This window comes from Rhinoderma darwinii, unplaced genomic scaffold, assembly GCF_050947455.1.
Source record: "Rhinoderma darwinii isolate aRhiDar2 unplaced genomic scaffold, aRhiDar2.hap1 Scaffold_3407, whole genome shotgun sequence".
NCBI lineage: Eukaryota > Metazoa > Chordata > Amphibia > Anura > Rhinodermatidae > Rhinoderma > Rhinoderma darwinii.
In genome coordinates, this window is record NW_027463432.1 from 125,328 (window position 1) to 145,406 (window position 20,079).

The 20,079-nt window shown below is 47.2% G+C and overlaps 12 non-coding genes and 1 pseudogene across 12 annotated transcripts; all 13 read left to right on the top strand.

The window, feature by feature from the left end:
- Positions 1-1,071: 1,071 nt before the first annotated feature.
- Positions 1,072-1,262, top strand: LOC142705871 (U2 spliceosomal RNA). Its single transcript, XR_012868367.1, has one exon. It is a non-coding gene; the product is annotated as a U2 spliceosomal RNA (small nuclear RNA).
- A 1,344-nt stretch (positions 1,263-2,606) lies between these two features.
- On the top strand, positions 2,607-2,797 carry LOC142705872 (U2 spliceosomal RNA). The gene has a single exon (XR_012868368.1). It is a non-coding gene; the product is annotated as a U2 spliceosomal RNA (small nuclear RNA).
- Positions 2,798-4,136: 1,339 nt separating this feature from the next.
- LOC142705918 (U2 spliceosomal RNA) lies at positions 4,137-4,247 on the top strand (annotated as a pseudogene).
- A 1,351-nt stretch (positions 4,248-5,598) lies between these two features.
- Positions 5,599-5,795, top strand: LOC142705910 (U2 spliceosomal RNA). The gene has a single exon (XR_012868402.1). It is a non-coding gene; the product is annotated as a U2 spliceosomal RNA (small nuclear RNA).
- A 1,300-nt stretch (positions 5,796-7,095) lies between these two features.
- On the top strand, positions 7,096-7,286 carry LOC142705873 (U2 spliceosomal RNA). The gene has a single exon (XR_012868369.1). It is a non-coding gene; the product is annotated as a U2 spliceosomal RNA (small nuclear RNA).
- Positions 7,287-8,626: 1,340 nt separating this feature from the next.
- Positions 8,627-8,817, top strand: LOC142705874 (U2 spliceosomal RNA). The gene has a single exon (XR_012868370.1). It is a non-coding gene; the product is annotated as a U2 spliceosomal RNA (small nuclear RNA).
- Positions 8,818-10,157: 1,340 nt separating this feature from the next.
- Positions 10,158-10,348, top strand: LOC142705876 (U2 spliceosomal RNA). Its single transcript, XR_012868371.1, has one exon. It is a non-coding gene; the product is annotated as a U2 spliceosomal RNA (small nuclear RNA).
- A 1,308-nt stretch (positions 10,349-11,656) lies between these two features.
- Positions 11,657-11,847, top strand: LOC142705877 (U2 spliceosomal RNA). Its single transcript, XR_012868372.1, has one exon. It is a non-coding gene; the product is annotated as a U2 spliceosomal RNA (small nuclear RNA).
- Positions 11,848-13,191: 1,344 nt separating this feature from the next.
- On the top strand, positions 13,192-13,382 carry LOC142705879 (U2 spliceosomal RNA). The gene has a single exon (XR_012868374.1). It is a non-coding gene; the product is annotated as a U2 spliceosomal RNA (small nuclear RNA).
- Positions 13,383-14,688: 1,306 nt separating this feature from the next.
- On the top strand, positions 14,689-14,878 carry LOC142705904 (U2 spliceosomal RNA). Its single transcript, XR_012868397.1, has one exon. It is a non-coding gene; the product is annotated as a U2 spliceosomal RNA (small nuclear RNA).
- Positions 14,879-16,222: 1,344 nt separating this feature from the next.
- Positions 16,223-16,413, top strand: LOC142705880 (U2 spliceosomal RNA). Its single transcript, XR_012868375.1, has one exon. It is a non-coding gene; the product is annotated as a U2 spliceosomal RNA (small nuclear RNA).
- Positions 16,414-17,757: 1,344 nt separating this feature from the next.
- On the top strand, positions 17,758-17,948 carry LOC142705881 (U2 spliceosomal RNA). The gene has a single exon (XR_012868376.1). It is a non-coding gene; the product is annotated as a U2 spliceosomal RNA (small nuclear RNA).
- Positions 17,949-19,290: 1,342 nt separating this feature from the next.
- LOC142705882 (U2 spliceosomal RNA) lies at positions 19,291-19,481 on the top strand. The gene has a single exon (XR_012868377.1). It is a non-coding gene; the product is annotated as a U2 spliceosomal RNA (small nuclear RNA).
- Positions 19,482-20,079: the final 598 nt, after the last annotated feature.

Sequence of the window (20,079 nt, forward strand, 5' to 3'; positions counted from 1 at the left end):
TTCTGTGTTTCCGGCATTTCACATTGGAACAGCTCATTCACCTTCCTTGTCTTCTCTCCGCCCTCCCTTTTAGGTAGGTTAAAGAGCTGCACCTGAGCCAGCCACTGATTGATTGATGCAGCACCACAGTCAAATAGTGGAGTGGAGTAGGGGGAACAGCAAACAGCCATTAAAGCAGCCCGCCCGCCACAATGGACCTACCTGTGTACACTAGATGGATGTGATGGAATGTACTGTCGTCCCTACATTTCCAAGAAGAAGTAAGAATTGCAGTTGCAACAAACCCTTGCTTGCCTACAAAGAGAGCAGCAATTTGGATTTGTTACTATGTTACCTGGAAGAATAACAAACTGTGCAAGGATGGAGGTTGTAGGAGCAAAGAGAAGTTGTCTGTAAAGTTGGTGGATGCCTATTTTCCATTTTGCAGTCCCTTGTCTCCCTCTTGTGGCCTCCTGGAGGCAAATAAATGTGCAAAAAAAAGACAGCCTGGCGGCCGGCTGTTGCAGTGTTGCCCTCTCAGGCAACACTGAGTGACTGACTGAGCCGCACCGTCTTATATAAAGTTCAGACGGAACTTTGCACGTGTCATAGTGGAGCCCTCAGGATTCCAGAGCCAGCTTTCTGACATCATAATGGGGCCTGCCTCAGAGATAGATAAAAGCCTGGGCCCAGGCAGTGTTGGTCAGTGCTGCTCAGCAGGCAGCACTGGACTGGACTGGACTGGATTACAGCTGATACAAGGTGTGAAGGAACAAGGGGTGGCTGTGGGCATGCACTTGCTGCCGCTGCCAGTGTTTATCTGCATGGCAGGAGGGCATTTGGGCGTTGCCAGGAAGGCGTTTTTATGTAGATTCCTCCTCTTTCAGCACTGCATTGTGGTGCAAGCAAAAGAAGCAAATCCTGTGTAGCTTCCTCTCCGGCCTTTATTCACCTCCCTCCCGCTTAGTAGCTGTAAATGTGTGTGAGCCTGCAGGGCCCCATGGAATTGCCTAGGAGTAGGCTGAATCAATCGCTGCAAGGGGTGAACAGCAGTATGGGACAGGCTCGGGCAAGGCAAGGGCCGCTCGGGTTATCGCTTCTCGGCCTTTTGGCTAAGATCAAGTGTAGTATCTGTTCTTATCAGTTTAATATCTGATACGTCCCCTATCTGGGGACCATATATTAAATGGATTTTTAGAACAGGGAGATGGAAATAGAGCTTGCTCTGTCCACTCCACGCATTGACCTGGTATTGCAGTATTTCCAGGACCGGTGCACCCTTCCCTTATGTGTTGACTAAAATCAGATTCCAAAAGTGCTATTTGTGTTTGCTATTGTTTTTGTCTTTCTGATGGGATCTCCCCTTTTAATCCCATTATTTCAACACCTGTTGGACAATGCATTTGTACAGTCATGTGTGATAATGAGCTCATTTATTAAATGCAATTAATTAATACATTGCCACCTCTTGTTGTGTGTGTGTGTGTGTGTGTGTGTGTGTGTGTGTGTGTGTGTGTGTGTGTGTGTGTGTGTGTGTGTGTGTGTGTCTTCTGTGTTTCTGTGTTTCCGGCATTTCACATTGGAACAGCTCATTCACCTTCCTTGTCTTCTCTCCGCCCTCCCTTTTAGGTAGGTTAAAGAGCTGCACCTGAGCCAGCCACTGATTGATTGATGCAGCACCACAGTCAAATAGTGGAGTGGAGTAGGGGGAACAGCAAACAGCCATTAAAGCAGCCCGCCCGCCACAATGGACCTACCTGTGTACACTAGATGGATGTGATGGAATGTACTGTCGTCCCTACATTTCCAAGAAGAAGTAAGAATTGCAGTTGCAACAAACCCTTGCTTGCCTACAAAGAGAGCAGCAATTTGGATTTGTTACTATGTTACCTGGAAGAATAACAAACTGTGCAAGGATGGAGGTTGTAGGAGCAAAGAGAAGTTGTCTGTAAAGTTGGTGGATGCCTATTTTCCATTTTGCAGTCCCTTGTCTCCCTCTTGTGGCCTCCTGGAGGCAAATAAATGTGCAAAAAAAAGACAGCCTGGCGGCCGGCTGTTGCAGTGTTGCCCTCTCAGGCAACACTGAGTGACTGACTGAGCCGCACCGTCTTATATAAAGTTCAGACGGAACTTTGCACGTGTCATAGTGGAGCCCTCAGGATTCCAGAGCCAGCTTTCTGACATCATAATGGGGCCTGCCTCAGAGATAGATAAAAGCCTGGGCCCAGGCAGTGTTGGTCAGTGCTGCTCAGCAGGCAGCACTGGACTGGACTGGACTGGATTACAGCTGATACAAGGTGTGAAGGAACAAGGGGTGGCTGTGGGCATGCACTTGCTGCCGCTGCCAGTGTTTATCTGCATGGCAGGAGGGCATTTGGGCGTTGCCAGGAAGGCGTTTTTATGTAGATTCCTCCTCTTTCAGCACTGCATTGTGGTGCAAGCAAAAGAAGCAAATCCTGTGTAGCTTCCTCTCCGGCCTTTATTCACCTCCCTCCCGCTTAGTAGCTGTAAATGTGTGTGAGCCTGCAGGGCCCCATGGAATTGCCTAGGAGTAGGCTGAATCAATCGCTGCAAGGGGTGAACAGCAGTATGGGACAGGCTCGGGCAAGGCAAGGGCCGCTCGGGTTATCGCTTCTCGGCCTTTTGGCTAAGATCAAGTGTAGTATCTGTTCTTATCAGTTTAATATCTGATACGTCCCCTATCTGGGGACCATATATTAAATGGATTTTTAGAACAGGGAGATGGAAATAGAGCTTGCTCTGTCCACTCCACGCATTGACCTGGTATTGCAGTATTTCCAGGACCGGTGCACCCTTCCCTTATGTGTTGACTAAAATCAGATTCCAAAAGTGCTATTTGTGTTTGCTATTGTTTTTGTCTTTCTGATGGGATCTCCCCTTTTAATCCCATTATTTCAACACCTGTTGGACAATGCATTTGTACAGTCATGTGTGATAATGAGCTCATTTATTAAATGCAATTAATTAATACATTGCCACCTCTTGTGTGTGTGTGTGTGTGTGTGTGTGTGTGTGTGTGTGTGTGTGTGTGTGTGTGTGTGTGTGTGTGTGTGTGTCTTCTGTGTTTCTGTGTTTCCGGCATTTCACATTGGAACAGCTCATTCACCTTCCTTGTCTTCTCTCCGCCCTCCCTTTTAGGTAGGTTAAAGAGCTGCACCTGAGCCAGCCACTGATTGATTGATGCAGCACCACAGTCAAATAGTGGAGTGGAGTAGGGGGAACAGCAAACAGCCATTAAAGCAGCCCGCCCGCCACAATGGACCTACCTGTGTACACTAGATGGATGTGATGGAATGTACTGTCGTCCCTACATTTCCAAGAAGAAGTAAGAATTGCAGTTGCAACAAACCCTTGCTTGCCTACAAAGAGAGCAGCAATTTGGATTTGTTACTATGTTACCTGGAAGAATAACAAACTGTGCAAGGATGGAGGTTGTAGGAGCAAAGAGAAGTTGTCTGTAAAGTTGGTGGATGCCTATTTTCCATTTTGCAGTCCCTTGTCTCCCTCTTGTGGCCTCCTGGAGGCAAATAAATGTGCAAAAAAAAGACAGCCTGGCGGCCGGCTGTTGCAGTGTTGCCCTCTCAGGCAACACTGAGTGACTGACTGAGCCGCACCGTCTTATATAAAGTTCAGACGGAACTTTGCACGTGTCATAGTGGAGCCCTCAGGATTCCAGAGCCAGCTTTCTGACATCATAATGGGGCCTGCCTCAGAGATAGATAAAAGCCTGGGCCCAGGCAGTGTTGGTCAGTGCTGCTCAGCAGGCAGCACTGGACTGGACTGGACTGGATTACAGCTGATACAAGGTGTGAAGGAACAAGGGGTGGCTGTGGGCATGCACTTGCTGCCGCTGCCAGTGTTTATCTGCATGGCAGGAGGGCATTTGGGCGTTGCCAGGAAGGCGTTTTTATGTAGATTCCTCCTCTTTCAGCACTGCATTGTGGTGCAAGCAAAAGAAGCAAATCCTGTGTAGCTTCCTCTCCGGCCTTTATTCACCTCCCTCCCGCTTAGTAGCTGTAAATGTGTGTGAGCCTGCAGGGCCCCATGGAATTGCCTAGGAGTAGGCTGAATCAATCGCTGCAAGGGGTGAACAGCAGTATGGGACAGGCTCGGGCAAGGCAAGGGCCGCTCGGGTTATCGCTTCTCGGCCTTTTGGCTAAGATCAAGTGTAGTACTTTAGGGTATTGCCTTGTTTCTTGGTCAGGAGGTGCCCTGGTACCCTTTTCCTTGGCCTGGGGGGATCGTTTCTCTTAGGAGAGACTTCACCCCTCTGCTGCTATTGGGGAGGAGGATTAGTCCAGGGCAACGGGGAGCGATCACCTGCCTGGTACTCCGGTACTGAAGGTATTTCTTTGGAGATTGCTGGAATTCTTTTGGAGCAGGATGGAGGAAATTCCCGAACATATGCGAACCAGGAATGCGGTCCGGTTTTTCGTGGAGGAATCTGAGAGGCAAAGGAAGGATTTGGAGTACATCACGAAGGTCCTTTTGTTGGATTTCTTTCAGCTGGAGAGATCGTGCATTTTGGCGGTGATGGACTATCCGAGGAGAGGGTGCTTTGACGTTACCTTCGCTACAGAAGAAATTTATTCAGATTTTTTGGAACGCTTGAAGGAAGGTAAAAGGGACCCAAGACTTGTGGGTGTGAAGGTAACACCACATTTTGTGCCAAACAAGAAGTTGGTGGTCGTAAAGATGTTTTCGCCTTACGTGGAGGAAGAGGACATTAAGTCATTTCTCACTAAGTTTTGTGAGGAGGTGGTGGGAAAGGGGAAAGTGTTTAACCCCTTTGGATTTTGGACTGGGAAATGGAAATTTCTTTGTAAATTTGTGAGAATTGGTGAATCTAGAAACCTATTGTTTCCTCCAGCGCGGTTTAAGATTGGAAGTGCATGTGGAAATTTATTTTTTTTGGGAATGGATATGTTTTGTTTGAATTGTAAAGATTATGGTCATGAGAGAGAAACGTGTGAGAAAGTAATGTGTACAAAATGTCTGCAAGAGGGGCATAAGTATAATGAATGTCAGAAAGGGAAAGTATGTAATATGTGTGGAGAGGAGGGGCACATATTCAAATCATGCCCAAAGAAAAGCAAACGTGAGGTACAAGAGGAAAATAAGAAGATAGTCAAAAGAAAGGAAGCGGAAGTTAGTTTGGAAGAAGGAAAGCTTCAGAAATTGGAAGGAAGTGGGCAAAGTGATGAGAAAAAAAGGAAAAAAGCAGAGAGAAAGAAAAAAAGTGTCATTTCAGAAGAGGAAAGAGCAGAAAGAGACAGGTTACTGGAAGAAGTAGAGCAGTTACGTAGTAAAATTAATTTTGAAAAAATGCGGAGAAGGGTGCGGCTCTGTGTAAGAGAAAATTTACCAGGGTTTCTTGAACGGTATGGTGTGCCAACGTGGTTAGCGTGCATTGTAAACTGTGAATGGGATGGTAATGATTTGCAGGAACATTTAGTGGATATGTTAGGAACTATTGCTGTTAAAAAAGGAATGTTTTTTTGATTTCTTAAAAGGAAAAAAGGAAAGAGGAAAACAAAAGTTAATTATACGTTTTCAGTTTTCATTGTGATGATCTAAGTCTTTTTTATTTTGAATTTTATGATTTTTAAGACGTGATCTGAATGAAAAAAAAACAAAAAAAATCTGTTCTTATCAGTTTAATATCTGATACGTCCCCTATCTGGGGACCATATATTAAATGGATTTTTAGAACAGGGAGATGGAAATAGAGCTTGCTCTGTCCACTCCACGCATTGACCTGGTATTGCAGTATTTCCAGGACCGGTGCACCCTTCCCTTATGTGTTGACTAAAATCAGATTCCAAAAGTGCTATTTGTGTTTGCTATTGTTTTTGTCTTTCTGATGGGATCTCCCCTTTTAATCCCATTATTTCAACACGACAATGCATTTGTACAGTCATGTGTGATAATGAGCTCATTTATTAAATGCAATTAATTAATACATTGCCACCTCTTGTTGTGTGTGTGTGTGTGTGTGTGTGTGTGTGTGTGTGTCTTCTGTGTTTCTGTGTTTCCGGCATTTCACATTGGAACAGCTCATTCACCTTCCTTGTCTTCTCTCCGCCCTCCCTTTTAGGTAGGTTAAAGAGCTGCACCTGAGCCAGCCACTGATTGATTGATGCAGCACCACAGTCAAATAGTGGAGTGGAGTAGGGGGAACAGCAAACAGCCATTAAAGCAGCCCGCCCGCCACAATGGACCTACCTGTGTACACTAGATGGATGTGATGGAATGTACTGTCGTCCCTACATTTCCAAGAAGAAGTAAGAATTGCAGTTGCAACAAACCCTTGCTTGCCTACAAAGAGAGCAGCAATTTGGATTTGTTACTATGTTACCTGGAAGAATAACAAACTGTGCAAGGATGGAGGTTGTAGGAGCAAAGAGAAGTTGTCTGTAAAGTTGGTGGATGCCTATTTTCCATTTTGCAGTCCCTTGTCTCCCTCTTGTGGCCTCCTGGAGGCAAATAAATGTGCAAAAAAAAGACAGCCTGGCGGCCGGCTGTTGCAGTGTTGCCCTCTCAGGCAACACTGAGTGACTGACTGAGCCGCACCGTCTTATATAAAGTTCAGACGGAACTTTGCACGTGTCATAGTGGAGCCCTCAGGATTCCAGAGCCAGCTTTCTGACATCATAATGGGGCCTGCCTCAGAGATAGATAAAAGCCTGGGCCCAGGCAGTGTTGGTCAGTGCTGCTCAGCAGGCAGCACTGGACTGGACTGGACTGGATTACAGCTGATACAAGGTGTGAAGGAACAAGGGGTGGCTGTGGGCATGCACTTGCTGCCGCTGCCAGTGTTTATCTGCATGGCAGGAGGGCATTTGGGCGTTGCCAGGAAGGCGTTTTTATGTAGATTCCTCCTCTTTCAGCACTGCATTGTGGTGCAAGCAAAAGAAGCAAATCCTGTGTAGCTTCCTCTCCGGCCTTTATTCACCTCCCTCCCGCTTAGTAGCTGTAAATGTGTGTGAGCCTGCAGGGCCCCATGGAATTGCCTAGGAGTAGGCTGAATCAATCGCTGCAAGGGGTGAACAGCAGTATGGGACAGGCTCGGGCAAGGCAAGGGCCGCTCGGGTTATCGCTTCTCGGCCTTTTGGCTAAGATCAAGTGTAGTATCTGTTCTTATCAGTTTAATATCTGATACGTCCCCTATCTGGGGACCATATATTAAATGGATTTTTAGAACAGGGAGATGGAAATAGAGCTTGCTCTGTCCACTCCACGCATTGACCTGGTATTGCAGTATTTCCAGGACCGGTGCACCCTTCCCTTATGTGTTGACTAAAATCAGATTCCAAAAGTGCTATTTGTGTTTGCTATTGTTTTTGTCTTTCTGATGGGATCTCCCCTTTTAATCCCATTATTTCAACACCTGTTGGACAATGCATTTGTACAGTCATGTGTGATAATGAGCTCATTTATTAAATGCAATTAATTAATACATTGCCACCTCTTGTTGTGTGTGTGTGTGTGTGTGTGTGTGTGTGTGTGTGTGTGTGTGTGTGTGTGTGTGTGTGTGTGTGTGTGTCTTCTGTGTTTCTGTGTTTCCGGCATTTCACATTGGAACAGCTCATTCACCTTCCTTGTCTTCTCTCCGCCCTCCCTTTTAGGTAGGTTAAAGAGCTGCACCTGAGCCAGCCACTGATTGATTGATGCAGCACCACAGTCAAATAGTGGAGTGGAGTAGGGGGAACAGCAAACAGCCATTAAAGCAGCCCGCCCGCCACAATGGACCTACCTGTGTACACTAGATGGATGTGATGGAATGTACTGTCGTCCCTACATTTCCAAGAAGAAGTAAGAATTGCAGTTGCAACAAACCCTTGCTTGCCTACAAAGAGAGCAGCAATTTGGATTTGTTACTATGTTACCTGGAAGAATAACAAACTGTGCAAGGATGGAGGTTGTAGGAGCAAAGAGAAGTTGTCTGTAAAGTTGGTGGATGCCTATTTTCCATTTTGCAGTCCCTTGTCTCCCTCTTGTGGCCTCCTGGAGGCAAATAAATGTGCAAAAAAAAGACAGCCTGGCGGCCGGCTGTTGCAGTGTTGCCCTCTCAGGCAACACTGAGTGACTGACTGAGCCGCACCGTCTTATATAAAGTTCAGACGGAACTTTGCACGTGTCATAGTGGAGCCCTCAGGATTCCAGAGCCAGCTTTCTGACATCATAATGGGGCCTGCCTCAGAGATAGATAAAAGCCTGGGCCCAGGCAGTGTTGGTCAGTGCTGCTCAGCAGGCAGCACTGGACTGGACTGGACTGGATTACAGCTGATACAAGGTGTGAAGGAACAAGGGGTGGCTGTGGGCATGCACTTGCTGCCGCTGCCAGTGTTTATCTGCATGGCAGGAGGGCATTTGGGCGTTGCCAGGAAGGCGTTTTTATGTAGATTCCTCCTCTTTCAGCACTGCATTGTGGTGCAAGCAAAAGAAGCAAATCCTGTGTAGCTTCCTCTCCGGCCTTTATTCACCTCCCTCCCGCTTAGTAGCTGTAAATGTGTGTGAGCCTGCAGGGCCCCATGGAATTGCCTAGGAGTAGGCTGAATCAATCGCTGCAAGGGGTGAACAGCAGTATGGGACAGGCTCGGGCAAGGCAAGGGCCGCTCGGGTTATCGCTTCTCGGCCTTTTGGCTAAGATCAAGTGTAGTATCTGTTCTTATCAGTTTAATATCTGATACGTCCCCTATCTGGGGACCATATATTAAATGGATTTTTAGAACAGGGAGATGGAAATAGAGCTTGCTCTGTCCACTCCACGCATTGACCTGGTATTGCAGTATTTCCAGGACCGGTGCACCCTTCCCTTATGTGTTGACTAAAATCAGATTCCAAAAGTGCTATTTGTGTTTGCTATTGTTTTTGTCTTTCTGATGGGATCTCCCCTTTTAATCCCATTATTTCAACACCTGTTGGACAATGCATTTGTACAGTCATGTGTGATAATGAGCTCATTTATTAAATGCAATTAATTAATACATTGCCACCTCTTGTTGTGTGTGTGTGTGTGTGTGTGTGTGTGTGTGTGTGTGTGTGTGTGTGTGTGTGTGTGTGTGTGTGTGTGTCTTCTGTGTTTCTGTGTTTCCGGCATTTCACATTGGAACAGCTCATTCACCTTCCTTGTCTTCTCTCCGCCCTCCCTTTTAGGTAGGTTAAAGAGCTGCACCTGAGCCAGCCACTGATTGATTGATGCAGCACCACAGTCAAATAGTGGAGTGGAGTAGGGGGAACAGCAAACAGCCATTAAAGCAGCCCGCCCGCCACAATGGACCTACCTGTGTACACTAGATGGATGTGATGGAATGTACTGTCGTCCCTACATTTCCAAGAAGAAGTAAGAATTGCAGTTGCAACAAACCCTTGCTTGCCTACAAAGAGAGCAGCAATTTGGATTTGTTACTATGTTACCTGGAAGAATAACAAACTGTGCAAGGATGGAGGTTGTAGGAGCAAAGAGAAGTTGTCTGTAAAGTTGGTGGATGCCTATTTTCCATTTTGCAGTCCCTTGTCTCCCTCTTGTGGCCTCCTGGAGGCAAATAAATGTGCAAAAAAAAGACAGCCTGGCGGCCGGCTGTTGCAGTGTTGCCCTCTCAGGCAACACTGAGTGACTGACTGAGCCGCACCGTCTTATATAAAGTTCAGACGGAACTTTGCACGTGTCATAGTGGAGCCCTCAGGATTCCAGAGCCAGCTTTCTGACATCATAATGGGGCCTGCCTCAGAGATAGATAAAAGCCTGGGCCCAGGCAGTGTTGGTCAGTGCTGCTCAGCAGGCAGCACTGGACTGGACTGGACTGGATTACAGCTGATACAAGGTGTGAAGGAACAAGGGGTGGCTGTGGGCATGCACTTGCTGCCGCTGCCAGTGTTTATCTGCATGGCAGGAGGGCATTTGGGCGTTGCCAGGAAGGCGTTTTTATGTAGATTCCTCCTCTTTCAGCACTGCATTGTGGTGCAAGCAAAAGAAGCAAATCCTGTGTAGCTTCCTCTCCGGCCTTTATTCACCTCCCTCCCGCTTAGTAGCTGTAAATGTGTGTGAGCCTGCAGGGCCCCATGGAATTGCCTAGGAGTAGGCTGAATCAATCGCTGCAAGGGGTGAACAGCAGTATGGGACAGGCTCGGGCAAGGCAAGGGCCGCTCGGGTTATCGCTTCTCGGCCTTTTGGCTAAGATCAAGTGTAGTATCTGTTCTTATCAGTTTAATATCTGATACGTCCCCTATCTGGGGACCATATATTAAATGGATTTTTAGAACAGGGAGATGGAAATAGAGCTTGCTCTGTCCACTCCACGCATTGACCTGGTATTGCAGTATTTCCAGGACCGGTGCACCCTTCCCTTATGTGTTGACTAAAATCAGATTCCAAAAGTGCTATTTGTGTTTGCTATTGTTTTTGTCTTTCTGATGGGATCTCCCCTTTTAATCCCATTATTTCAACACCTGTTGGACAATGCATTTGTACAGTCATGTGTGATAATGAGCTCATTTATTAAATGCAATTAATTAATACATTGCCACCTCTTGTTGTGTGTGTGTGTGTGTGTGTGTGTGTGTGTGTGTGTGTCTTCTGTGTTTCTGTGTTTCCGGCATTTCACATTGGAACAGCTCATTCACCTTCCTTGTCTTCTCTCCGCCCTCCCTTTTAGGTAGGTTAAAGAGCTGCACCTGAGCCAGCCACTGATTGATTGATGCAGCACCACAGTCAAATAGTGGAGTGGAGTAGGGGGAACAGCAAACAGCCATTAAAGCAGCCCGCCCGCCACAATGGACCTACCTGTGTACACTAGATGGATGTGATGGAATGTACTGTCGTCCCTACATTTCCAAGAAGAAGTAAGAATTGCAGTTGCAACAAACCCTTGCTTGCCTACAAAGAGAGCAGCAATTTGGATTTGTTACTATGTTACCTGGAAGAATAACAAACTGTGCAAGGATGGAGGTTGTAGGAGCAAAGAGAAGTTGTCTGTAAAGTTGGTGGATGCCTATTTTCCATTTTGCAGTCCCTTGTCTCCCTCTTGTGGCCTCCTGGAGGCAAATAAATGTGCAAAAAAAAGACAGCCTGGCGGCCGGCTGTTGCAGTGTTGCCCTCTCAGGCAACACTGAGTGACTGACTGAGCCGCACCGTCTTATATAAAGTTCAGACGGAACTTTGCACGTGTCATAGTGGAGCCCTCAGGATTCCAGAGCCAGCTTTCTGACATCATAATGGGGCCTGCCTCAGAGATAGATAAAAGCCTGGGCCCAGGCAGTGTTGGTCAGTGCTGCTCAGCAGGCAGCACTGGACTGGACTGGACTGGATTACAGCTGATACAAGGTGTGAAGGAACAAGGGGTGGCTGTGGGCATGCACTTGCTGCCGCTGCCAGTGTTTATCTGCATGGCAGGAGGGCATTTGGGCGTTGCCAGGAAGGCGTTTTTATGTAGATTCCTCCTCTTTCAGCACTGCATTGTGGTGCAAGCAAAAGAAGCAAATCCTGTGTAGCTTCCTCTCCGGCCTTTATTCACCTCCCTCCCGCTTAGTAGCTGTAAATGTGTGTGAGCCTGCAGGGCCCCATGGAATTGCCTAGGAGTAGGCTGAATCAATCGCTGCAAGGGGTGAACAGCAGTATGGGACAGGCTCGGGCAAGGCAAGGGCCGCTCGGGTTATCGCTTCTCGGCCTTTTGGCTAAGATCAAGTGTAGTATCTGTTCTTATCAGTTTAATATCTGATACGTCCCCTATCTGGGGACCATATATTAAATGGATTTTTAGAACAGGGAGATGGAAATAGAGCTTGCTCTGTCCACTCCACGCATTGACCTGGTATTGCAGTATTTCCAGGACCGGTGCACCCTTCCCTTATGTGTTGACTAAAATCAGATTCCAAAAGTGCTATTTGTGTTTGCTATTGTTTTTGTCTTTCTGATGGGATCTCCCCTTTTAATCCCATTATTTCAACACCTGTTGGACAATGCATTTGTACAGTCATGTGTGATAATGAGCTCATTTATTAAATGCAATTAATTAATACATTGCCACCTCTTGTTGTGTGTGTGTGTGTGTGTGTGTGTGTGTGTGTGTGTGTGTGTGTGTGTGTGTGTGTGTGTGTGTGTGTGTGTGTCTTCTGTGTTTCTGTGTTTCCGGCATTTCACATTGGAACAGCTCATTCACCTTCCTTGTCTTCTCTCCGCCCTCCCTTTTAGGTAGGTTAAAGAGCTGCACCTGAGCCAGCCACTGATTGATTGATGCAGCACCACAGTCAAATAGTGGAGTGGAGTAGGGGGAACAGCAAACAGCCATTAAAGCAGCCCGCCCGCCACAATGGACCTACCTGTGTACACTAGATGGATGTGATGGAATGTACTGTCGTCCCTACATTTCCAAGAAGAAGTAAGAATTGCAGTTGCAACAAACCCTTGCTTGCCTACAAAGAGAGCAGCAATTTGGATTTGTTACTATGTTACCTGGAAGAATAACAAACTGTGCAAGGATGGAGGTTGTAGGAGCAAAGAGAAGTTGTCTGTAAAGTTGGTGGATGCCTATTTTCCATTTTGCAGTCCCTTGTCTCCCTCTTGTGGCCTCCTGGAGGCAAATAAATGTGCAAAAAAAAGACAGCCTGGCGGCCGGCTGTTGCAGTGTTGCCCTCTCAGGCAACACTGAGTGACTGACTGAGCCGCACCGTCTTATATAAAGTTCAGACGGAACTTTGCACGTGTCATAGTGGAGCCCTCAGGATTCCAGAGCCAGCTTTCTGACATCATAATGGGGCCTGCCTCAGAGATAGATAAAAGCCTGGGCCCAGGCAGTGTTGGTCAGTGCTGCTCAGCAGGCAGCACTGGACTGGACTGGACTGGATTACAGCTGATACAAGGTGTGAAGGAACAAGGGGTGGCTGTGGGCATGCACTTGCTGCCGCTGCCAGTGTTTATCTGCATGGCAGGAGGGCATTTGGGCGTTGCCAGGAAGGCGTTTTTATGTAGATTCCTCCTCTTTCAGCACTGCATTGTGGTGCAAGCAAAAGAAGCAAATCCTGTGTAGCTTCCTCTCCGGCCTTTATTCACCTCCCTCCCGCTTAGTAGCTGTAAATGTGTGTGAGCCTGCAGGGCCCCATGGAATTGCCTAGGAGTAGGCTGAATCAATCGCTGCAAGGGGTGAACAGCAGTATGGGACAGGCTCGGGCAAGGCAAGGGCCGCTCGGGTTATCGCTTCTCGGCCTTTTGGCTAAGATCAAGTGTAGTATCTGTTCTTATCAGTTTAATATCTGATACGTCCCCTATCTGGGGACCATATATTAAATGGATTTTTAGAACAGGGAGATGGAAATAGAGCTTGCTCTGTCCACTCCACGCATTGACCTGGTATTGCAGTATTTCCAGGACCGGTGCACCCTTCCCTTATGTGTTGACTAAAATCAGATTCCAAAAGTGCTATTTGTGTTTGCTATTGTTTTTGTCTTTCTGATGGGATCTCCCCTTTTAATCCCATTATTTCAACACCTGTTGGACAATGCATTTGTACAGTCATGTGTGATAATGAGCTCATTTATTAAATGCAATTAATTAATACATTGCCACCTCTTGTTGTGTGTGTGTGTGTGTGTGTGTGTGTGTGTGTGTGTCTTCTGTGTTTCTGTGTTTCCGGCATTTCACATTGGAACAGCTCATTCACCTTCCTTGTCTTCTCTCCGCCCTCCCTTTTAGGTAGGTTAAAGAGCTGCACCTGAGCCAGCCACTGATTGATTGATGCAGCACCACAGTCAAATAGTGGAGTGGAGTAGGGGGAACAGCAAACAGCCATTAAAGCAGCCCGCCCGCCACAATGGACCTACCTGTGTACACTAGATGGATGTGATGGAATGTACTGTCGTCCCTACATTTCCAAGAAGAAGTAAGAATTGCAGTTGCAACAAACCCTTGCTTGCCTACAAAGAGAGCAGCAATTTGGATTTGTTACTATGTTACCTGGAAGAATAACAAACTGTGCAAGGATGGAGGTTGTAGGAGCAAAGAGAAGTTGTCTGTAAAGTTGGTGGATGCCTATTTTCCATTTTGCAGTCCCTTGTCTCCCTCTTGTGGCCTCCTGGAGGCAAATAAATGTGCAAAAAAAAGACAGCCTGGCGGCCGGCTGTTGCAGTGTTGCCCTCTCAGGCAACACTGAGTGACTGACTGAGCCGCACCGTCTTATATAAAGTTCAGACGGAACTTTGCACGTGTCATAGTGGAGCCCTCAGGATTCCAGAGCCAGCTTTCTGACATCATAATGGGGCCTGCCTCAGAGATAGATAAAAGCCTGGGCCCAGGCAGTGTTGGTCAGTGCTGCTCAGCAGGCAGCACTGGACTGGACTGGACTGGATTACAGCTGATACAAGGTGTGAAGGAACAAGGGGTGGCTGTGGGCATGCACTTGCTGCCGCTGCCAGTGTTTATCTGCATGGCAGGAGGGCATTTGGGCGTTGCCAGGAAGGCGTTTTTATGTAGATTCCTCCTCTTTCAGCACTGCATTGTGGTGCAAGCAAAAGAAGCAAATCCTGTGTAGCTTCCTCTCCGGCCTTTATTCACCTCCCTCCCGCTTAGTAGCTGTAAATGTGTGTGAGCCTGCAGGGCCCCATGGAATTGCCTAGGAGTAGGCTGAATCAATCGCTGCAAGGGGTGAACAGCAGTATGGGACAGGCTCGGGCAAGGCAAGGGCCGCTCGGGTTATCGCTTCTCGGCCTTTTGGCTAAGATCAAGTGTAGTATCTGTTCTTATCAGTTTAATATCTGATAGTCCCCTATCTGGGGACCATATATTAAATGGATTTTTAGAACAGGGAGATGGAAATAGAGCTTGCTCTGTCCACTCCACGCATTGACCTGGTATTGCAGTATTTCCAGGACCGGTGCACCCTTCCCTTATGTGTTGACTAAAATCAGATTCCAAAAGTGCTATTTGTGTTTGCTATTGTTTTTGTCTTTCTGATGGGATCTCCCCTTTTAATCCCATTATTTCAACACCTGTTGGACAATGCATTTGTACAGTCATGTGTGATAATGAGCTCATTTATTAAATGCAATTAATTAATACATTGCCACCTCTTGTTGTGTGTGTGTGTGTGTGTGTGTGTGTGTGTGTGTGTGTGTGTGTGTGTGTGTGTGTGTGTGTGTGTGTGTGTGTCTTCTGTGTTTCTGTGTTTCCGGCATTTCACATTGGAACAGCTCATTCACCTTCCTTGTCTTCTCTCCGCCCTCCCTTTTAGGTAGGTTAAAGAGCTGCACCTGAGCCAGCCACTGATTGATTGATGCAGCACCACAGTCAAATAGTGGAGTGGAGTAGGGGGAACAGCAAACAGCCATTAAAGCAGCCCGCCCGCCACAATGGACCTACCTGTGTACACTAGATGGATGTGATGGAATGTACTGTCGTCCCTACATTTCCAAGAAGAAGTAAGAATTGCAGTTGCAACAAACCCTTGCTTGCCTACAAAGAGAGCAGCAATTTGGATTTGTTACTATGTTACCTGGAAGAATAACAAACTGTGCAAGGATGGAGGTTGTAGGAGCAAAGAGAAGTTGTCTGTAAAGTTGGTGGATGCCTATTTTCCATTTTGCAGTCCCTTGTCTCCCTCTTGTGGCCTCCTGGAGGCAAATAAATGTGCAAAAAAAAGACAGCCTGGCGGCCGGCTGTTGCAGTGTTGCCCTCTCAGGCAACACTGAGTGACTGACTGAGCCGCACCGTCTTATATAAAGTTCAGACGGAACTTTGCACGTGTCATAGTGGAGCCCTCAGGATTCCAGAGCCAGCTTTCTGACATCATAATGGGGCCTGCCTCAGAGATAGATAAAAGCCTGGGCCCAGGCAGTGTTGGTCAGTGCTGCTCAGCAGGCAGCACTGGACTGGACTGGACTGGATTACAGCTGATACAAGGTGTGAAGGAACAAGGGGTGGCTGTGGGCATGCACTTGCTGCCGCTGCCAGTGTTTATCTGCATGGCAGGAGGGCATTTGGGCGTTGCCAGGAAGGCGTTTTTATGTAGATTCCTCCTCTTTCAGCACTGCATTGTGGTGCAAGCAAAAGAAGCAAATCCTGTGTAGCTTCCTCTCCGGCCTTTATTCACCTCCCTCCCGCTTAGTAGCTGTAAATGTGTGTGAGCCTGCAGGGCCCCATGGAATTGCCTAGGAGTAGGCTGAATCAATCGCTGCAAGGGGTGAACAGCAGTATGGGACAGGCTCGGGCAAGGCAAGGGCCGCTCGGGTTATCGCTTCTCGGCCTTTTGGCTAAGATCAAGTGTAGTATCTGTTCTTATCAGTTTAATATCTGATACGTCCCCTATCTGGGGACCATATATTAAATGGATTTTTAGAACAGGGAGATGGAAATAGAGCTTGCTCTGTCCACTCCACGCATTGACCTGGTATTGCAGTATTTCCAGGACCGGTGCACCCTTCCCTTATGTGTTGACTAAAATCAGATTCCAAAAGTGCTATTTGTGTTTGCTATTGTTTTTGTCTTTCTGATGGGATCTCCCCTTTTAATCCCATTATTTCAACACCTGTTGGACAATGCATTTGTACAGTCATGTGTGATAATGAGCTCATTTATTAAATGCAATTAATTAATACATTGCCACCTCTTGTTGTGTGTGTGTGTGTGTGTGTGTGTGTGTGTGTGTGTGTGTGTGTGTGTGTGTGTGTGTGTGTGTGTGTGTGTGTCTTCTGTGTTTCTGTGTTTCCGGCATTTCACATTGGAACAGCTCATTCACCTTCCTTGTCTTCTCTCCGCCCTCCCTTTTAGGTAGGTTAAAGAGCTGCACCTGAGCCAGCCACTGATTGATTGATGCAGCACCACAGTCAAATAGTGGAGTGGAGTAGGGGGAACAGCAAACAGCCATTAAAGCAGCCCGCCCGCCACAATGGACCTACCTGTGTACACTAGATGGATGTGATGGAATGTACTGTCGTCCCTACATTTCCAAGAAGAAGTAAGAATTGCAGTTGCAACAAACCCTTGCTTGCCTACAAAGAGAGCAGCAATTTGGATTTGTTACTATGTTACCTGGAAGAATAACAAACTGTGCAAGGATGGAGGTTGTAGGAGCAAAGAGAAGTTGTCTGTAAAGTTGGTGGATGCCTATTTTCCATTTTGCAGTCCCTTGTCTCCCTCTTGTGGCCTCCTGGAGGCAAATAAATGTGCAAAAAAAAGACAGCCTGGCGGCCGGCTGTTGCAGTGTTGCCCTCTCAGGCAACACTGAGTGACTGACTGAGCCGCACCGTCTTATATAAAGTTCAGACGGAACTTTGCACGTGTCATAGTGGAGCCCTCAGGATTCCAGAGCCAGCTTTCTGACATCATAATGGGGCCTGCCTCAGAGATAGATAAAAGCCTGGGCCCAGGCAGTGTTGGTCAGTGCTGCTCAGCAGGCAGCACTGGACTGGACTGGACTGGATTACAGCTGATACAAGGTGTGAAGGAACAAGGGGTGGCTGTGGGCATGCACTTGCTGCCGCTGCCAGTGTTTATCTGCATGGCAGGAGGGCATTTGGGCGTTGCCAGGAAGGCGTTTTTATGTAGATTCCTCCTCTTTCAGCACTGCATTGTGGTGCAAGCAAAAGAAGCAAATCCTGTGTAGCTTCCTCTCCGGCCTTTATTCACCTCCCTCCCGCTTAGTAGCTGTAAATGTGTGTGAGCCTGCAGGGCCCCATGGAATTGCCTAGGAGTAGGCTGAATCAATCGCTGCAAGGGGTGAACAGCAGTATGGGACAGGCTCGGGCAAGGCAAGGGCCGCTCGGGTTATCGCTTCTCGGCCTTTTGGCTAAGATCAAGTGTAGTATCTGTTCTTATCAGTTTAATATCTGATACGTCCCCTATCTGGGGACCATATATTAAATGGATTTTTAGAACAGGGAGATGGAAATAGAGCTTGCTCTGTCCACTCCACGCATTGACCTGGTATTGCAGTATTTCCAGGACCGGTGCACCCTTCCCTTATGTGTTGACTAAAATCAGATTCCAAAAGTGCTATTTGTGTTTGCTATTGTTTTTGTCTTTCTGATGGGATCTCCCCTTTTAATCCCATTATTTCAACACCTGTTGGACAATGCATTTGTACAGTCATGTGTGATAATGAGCTCATTTATTAAATGCAATTAATTAATACATTGCCACCTCTTGTTGTGTGTGTGTGTGTGTGTGTGTGTGTGTGTGTGTGTGTGTGTGTGTGTGTGTGTGTGTGTGTGTGTGTGTGTCTTCTGTGTTTCTGTGTTTCCGGCATTTCACATTGGAACAGCTCATTCACCTTCCTTGTCTTCTCTCCGCCCTCCCTTTTAGGTAGGTTAAAGAGCTGCACCTGAGCCAGCCACTGATTGATTGATGCAGCACCACAGTCAAATAGTGGAGTGGAGTAGGGGGAACAGCAAACAGCCATTAAAGCAGCCCGCCCGCCACAATGGACCTACCTGTGTACACTAGATGGATGTGATGGAATGTACTGTCGTCCCTACATTTCCAAGAAGAAGTAAGAATTGCAGTTGCAACAAACCCTTGCTTGCCTACAAAGAGAGCAGCAATTTGGATTTGTTACTATGTTACCTGGAAGAATAACAAACTGTGCAAGGATGGAGGTTGTAGGAGCAAAGAGAAGTTGTCTGTAAAGTTGGTGGATGCCTATTTTCCATTTTGCAGTCCCTTGTCTCCCTCTTGTGGCCTCCTGGAGGCAAATAAATGTGCAAAAAAAAGACAGCCTGGCGGCCGGCTGTTGCAGTGTTGCCCTCTCAGGCAACACTGAGTGACTGACTGAGCCGCACCGTCTTATATAAAGTTCAGACGGAACTTTGCACGTGTCATAGTGGAGCCCTCAGGATTCCAGAGCCAGCTTTCTGACATCATAATGGGGCCTGCCTCAGAGATAGATAAAAGCCTGGGCCCAGGCAGTGTTGGTCAGTGCTGCTCAGCAGGCAGCACTGGACTGGACTGGACTGGATTACAGCTGATACAAGGTGTGAAGGAACAAGGGGTGGCTGTGGGCATGCACTTGCTGCCGCTGCCAGTGTTTATCTGCATGGCAGGAGGGCATTTGGGCGTTGCCAGGAAGGCGTTTTTATGTAGATTCCTCCTCTTTCAGCACTGCATTGTGGTGCAAGCAAAAGAAGCAAATCCTGTGTAGCTTCCTCTCCGGCCTTTATTCACCTCCCTCCCGCTTAGTAGCTGTAAATGTGTGTGAGCCTGCAGGGCCCCATGGAATTGCCTAGGAGTAGGCTGAATCAATCGCTGCAAGGGGTGAACAGCAGTATGGGACAGGCTCGGGCAAGGCAAGGGCCGCTCGGGTTATCGCTTCTCGGCCTTTTGGCTAAGATCAAGTGTAGTATCTGTTCTTATCAGTTTAATATCTGATACGTCCCCTATCTGGGGACCATATATTAAATGGATTTTTAGAACAGGGAGATGGAAATAGAGCTTGCTCTGTCCACTCCACGCATTGACCTGGTATTGCAGTATTTCCAGGACCGGTGCACCCTTCCCTTATGTGTTGACTAAAATCAGATTCCAAAAGTGCTATTTGTGTTTGCTATTGTTTTTGTCTTTCTGATGGGATCTCCCCTTTTAATCCCATTATTTCAACACCTGTTGGACAATGCATTTGTACAGTCATGTGTGATAATGAGCTCATTTATTAAATGCAATTAATTAATACATTGCCACCTCTTGTTGTGTGTGTGTGTGTGTGTGTGTGTGTGTGTGTGTGTCTTCTGTGTTTCTGTGTTTCCGGCATTTCACATTGGAACAGCTCATTCACCTTCCTTGTCTTCTCTCCGCCCTCCCTTTTAGGTAGGTTAAAGAGCTGCACCTGAGCCAGCCACTGATTGATTGATGCAGCACCACAGTCAAATAGTGGAGTGGAGTAGGGGGAACAGCAAACAGCCATTAAAGCAGCCCGCCCGCCACAATGGACCTACCTGTGTACACTAGATGGATGTGATGGAATGTACTGTCGTCCCTACATTTCCAAGAAGAAGTAAGAATTGCAGTTGCAACAAACCCTTGCTTGCCTACAAAGAGAGCAGCAATTTGGATTTGTTACTATGTTACCTGGAAGAATAACAAACTGTGCAAGGATG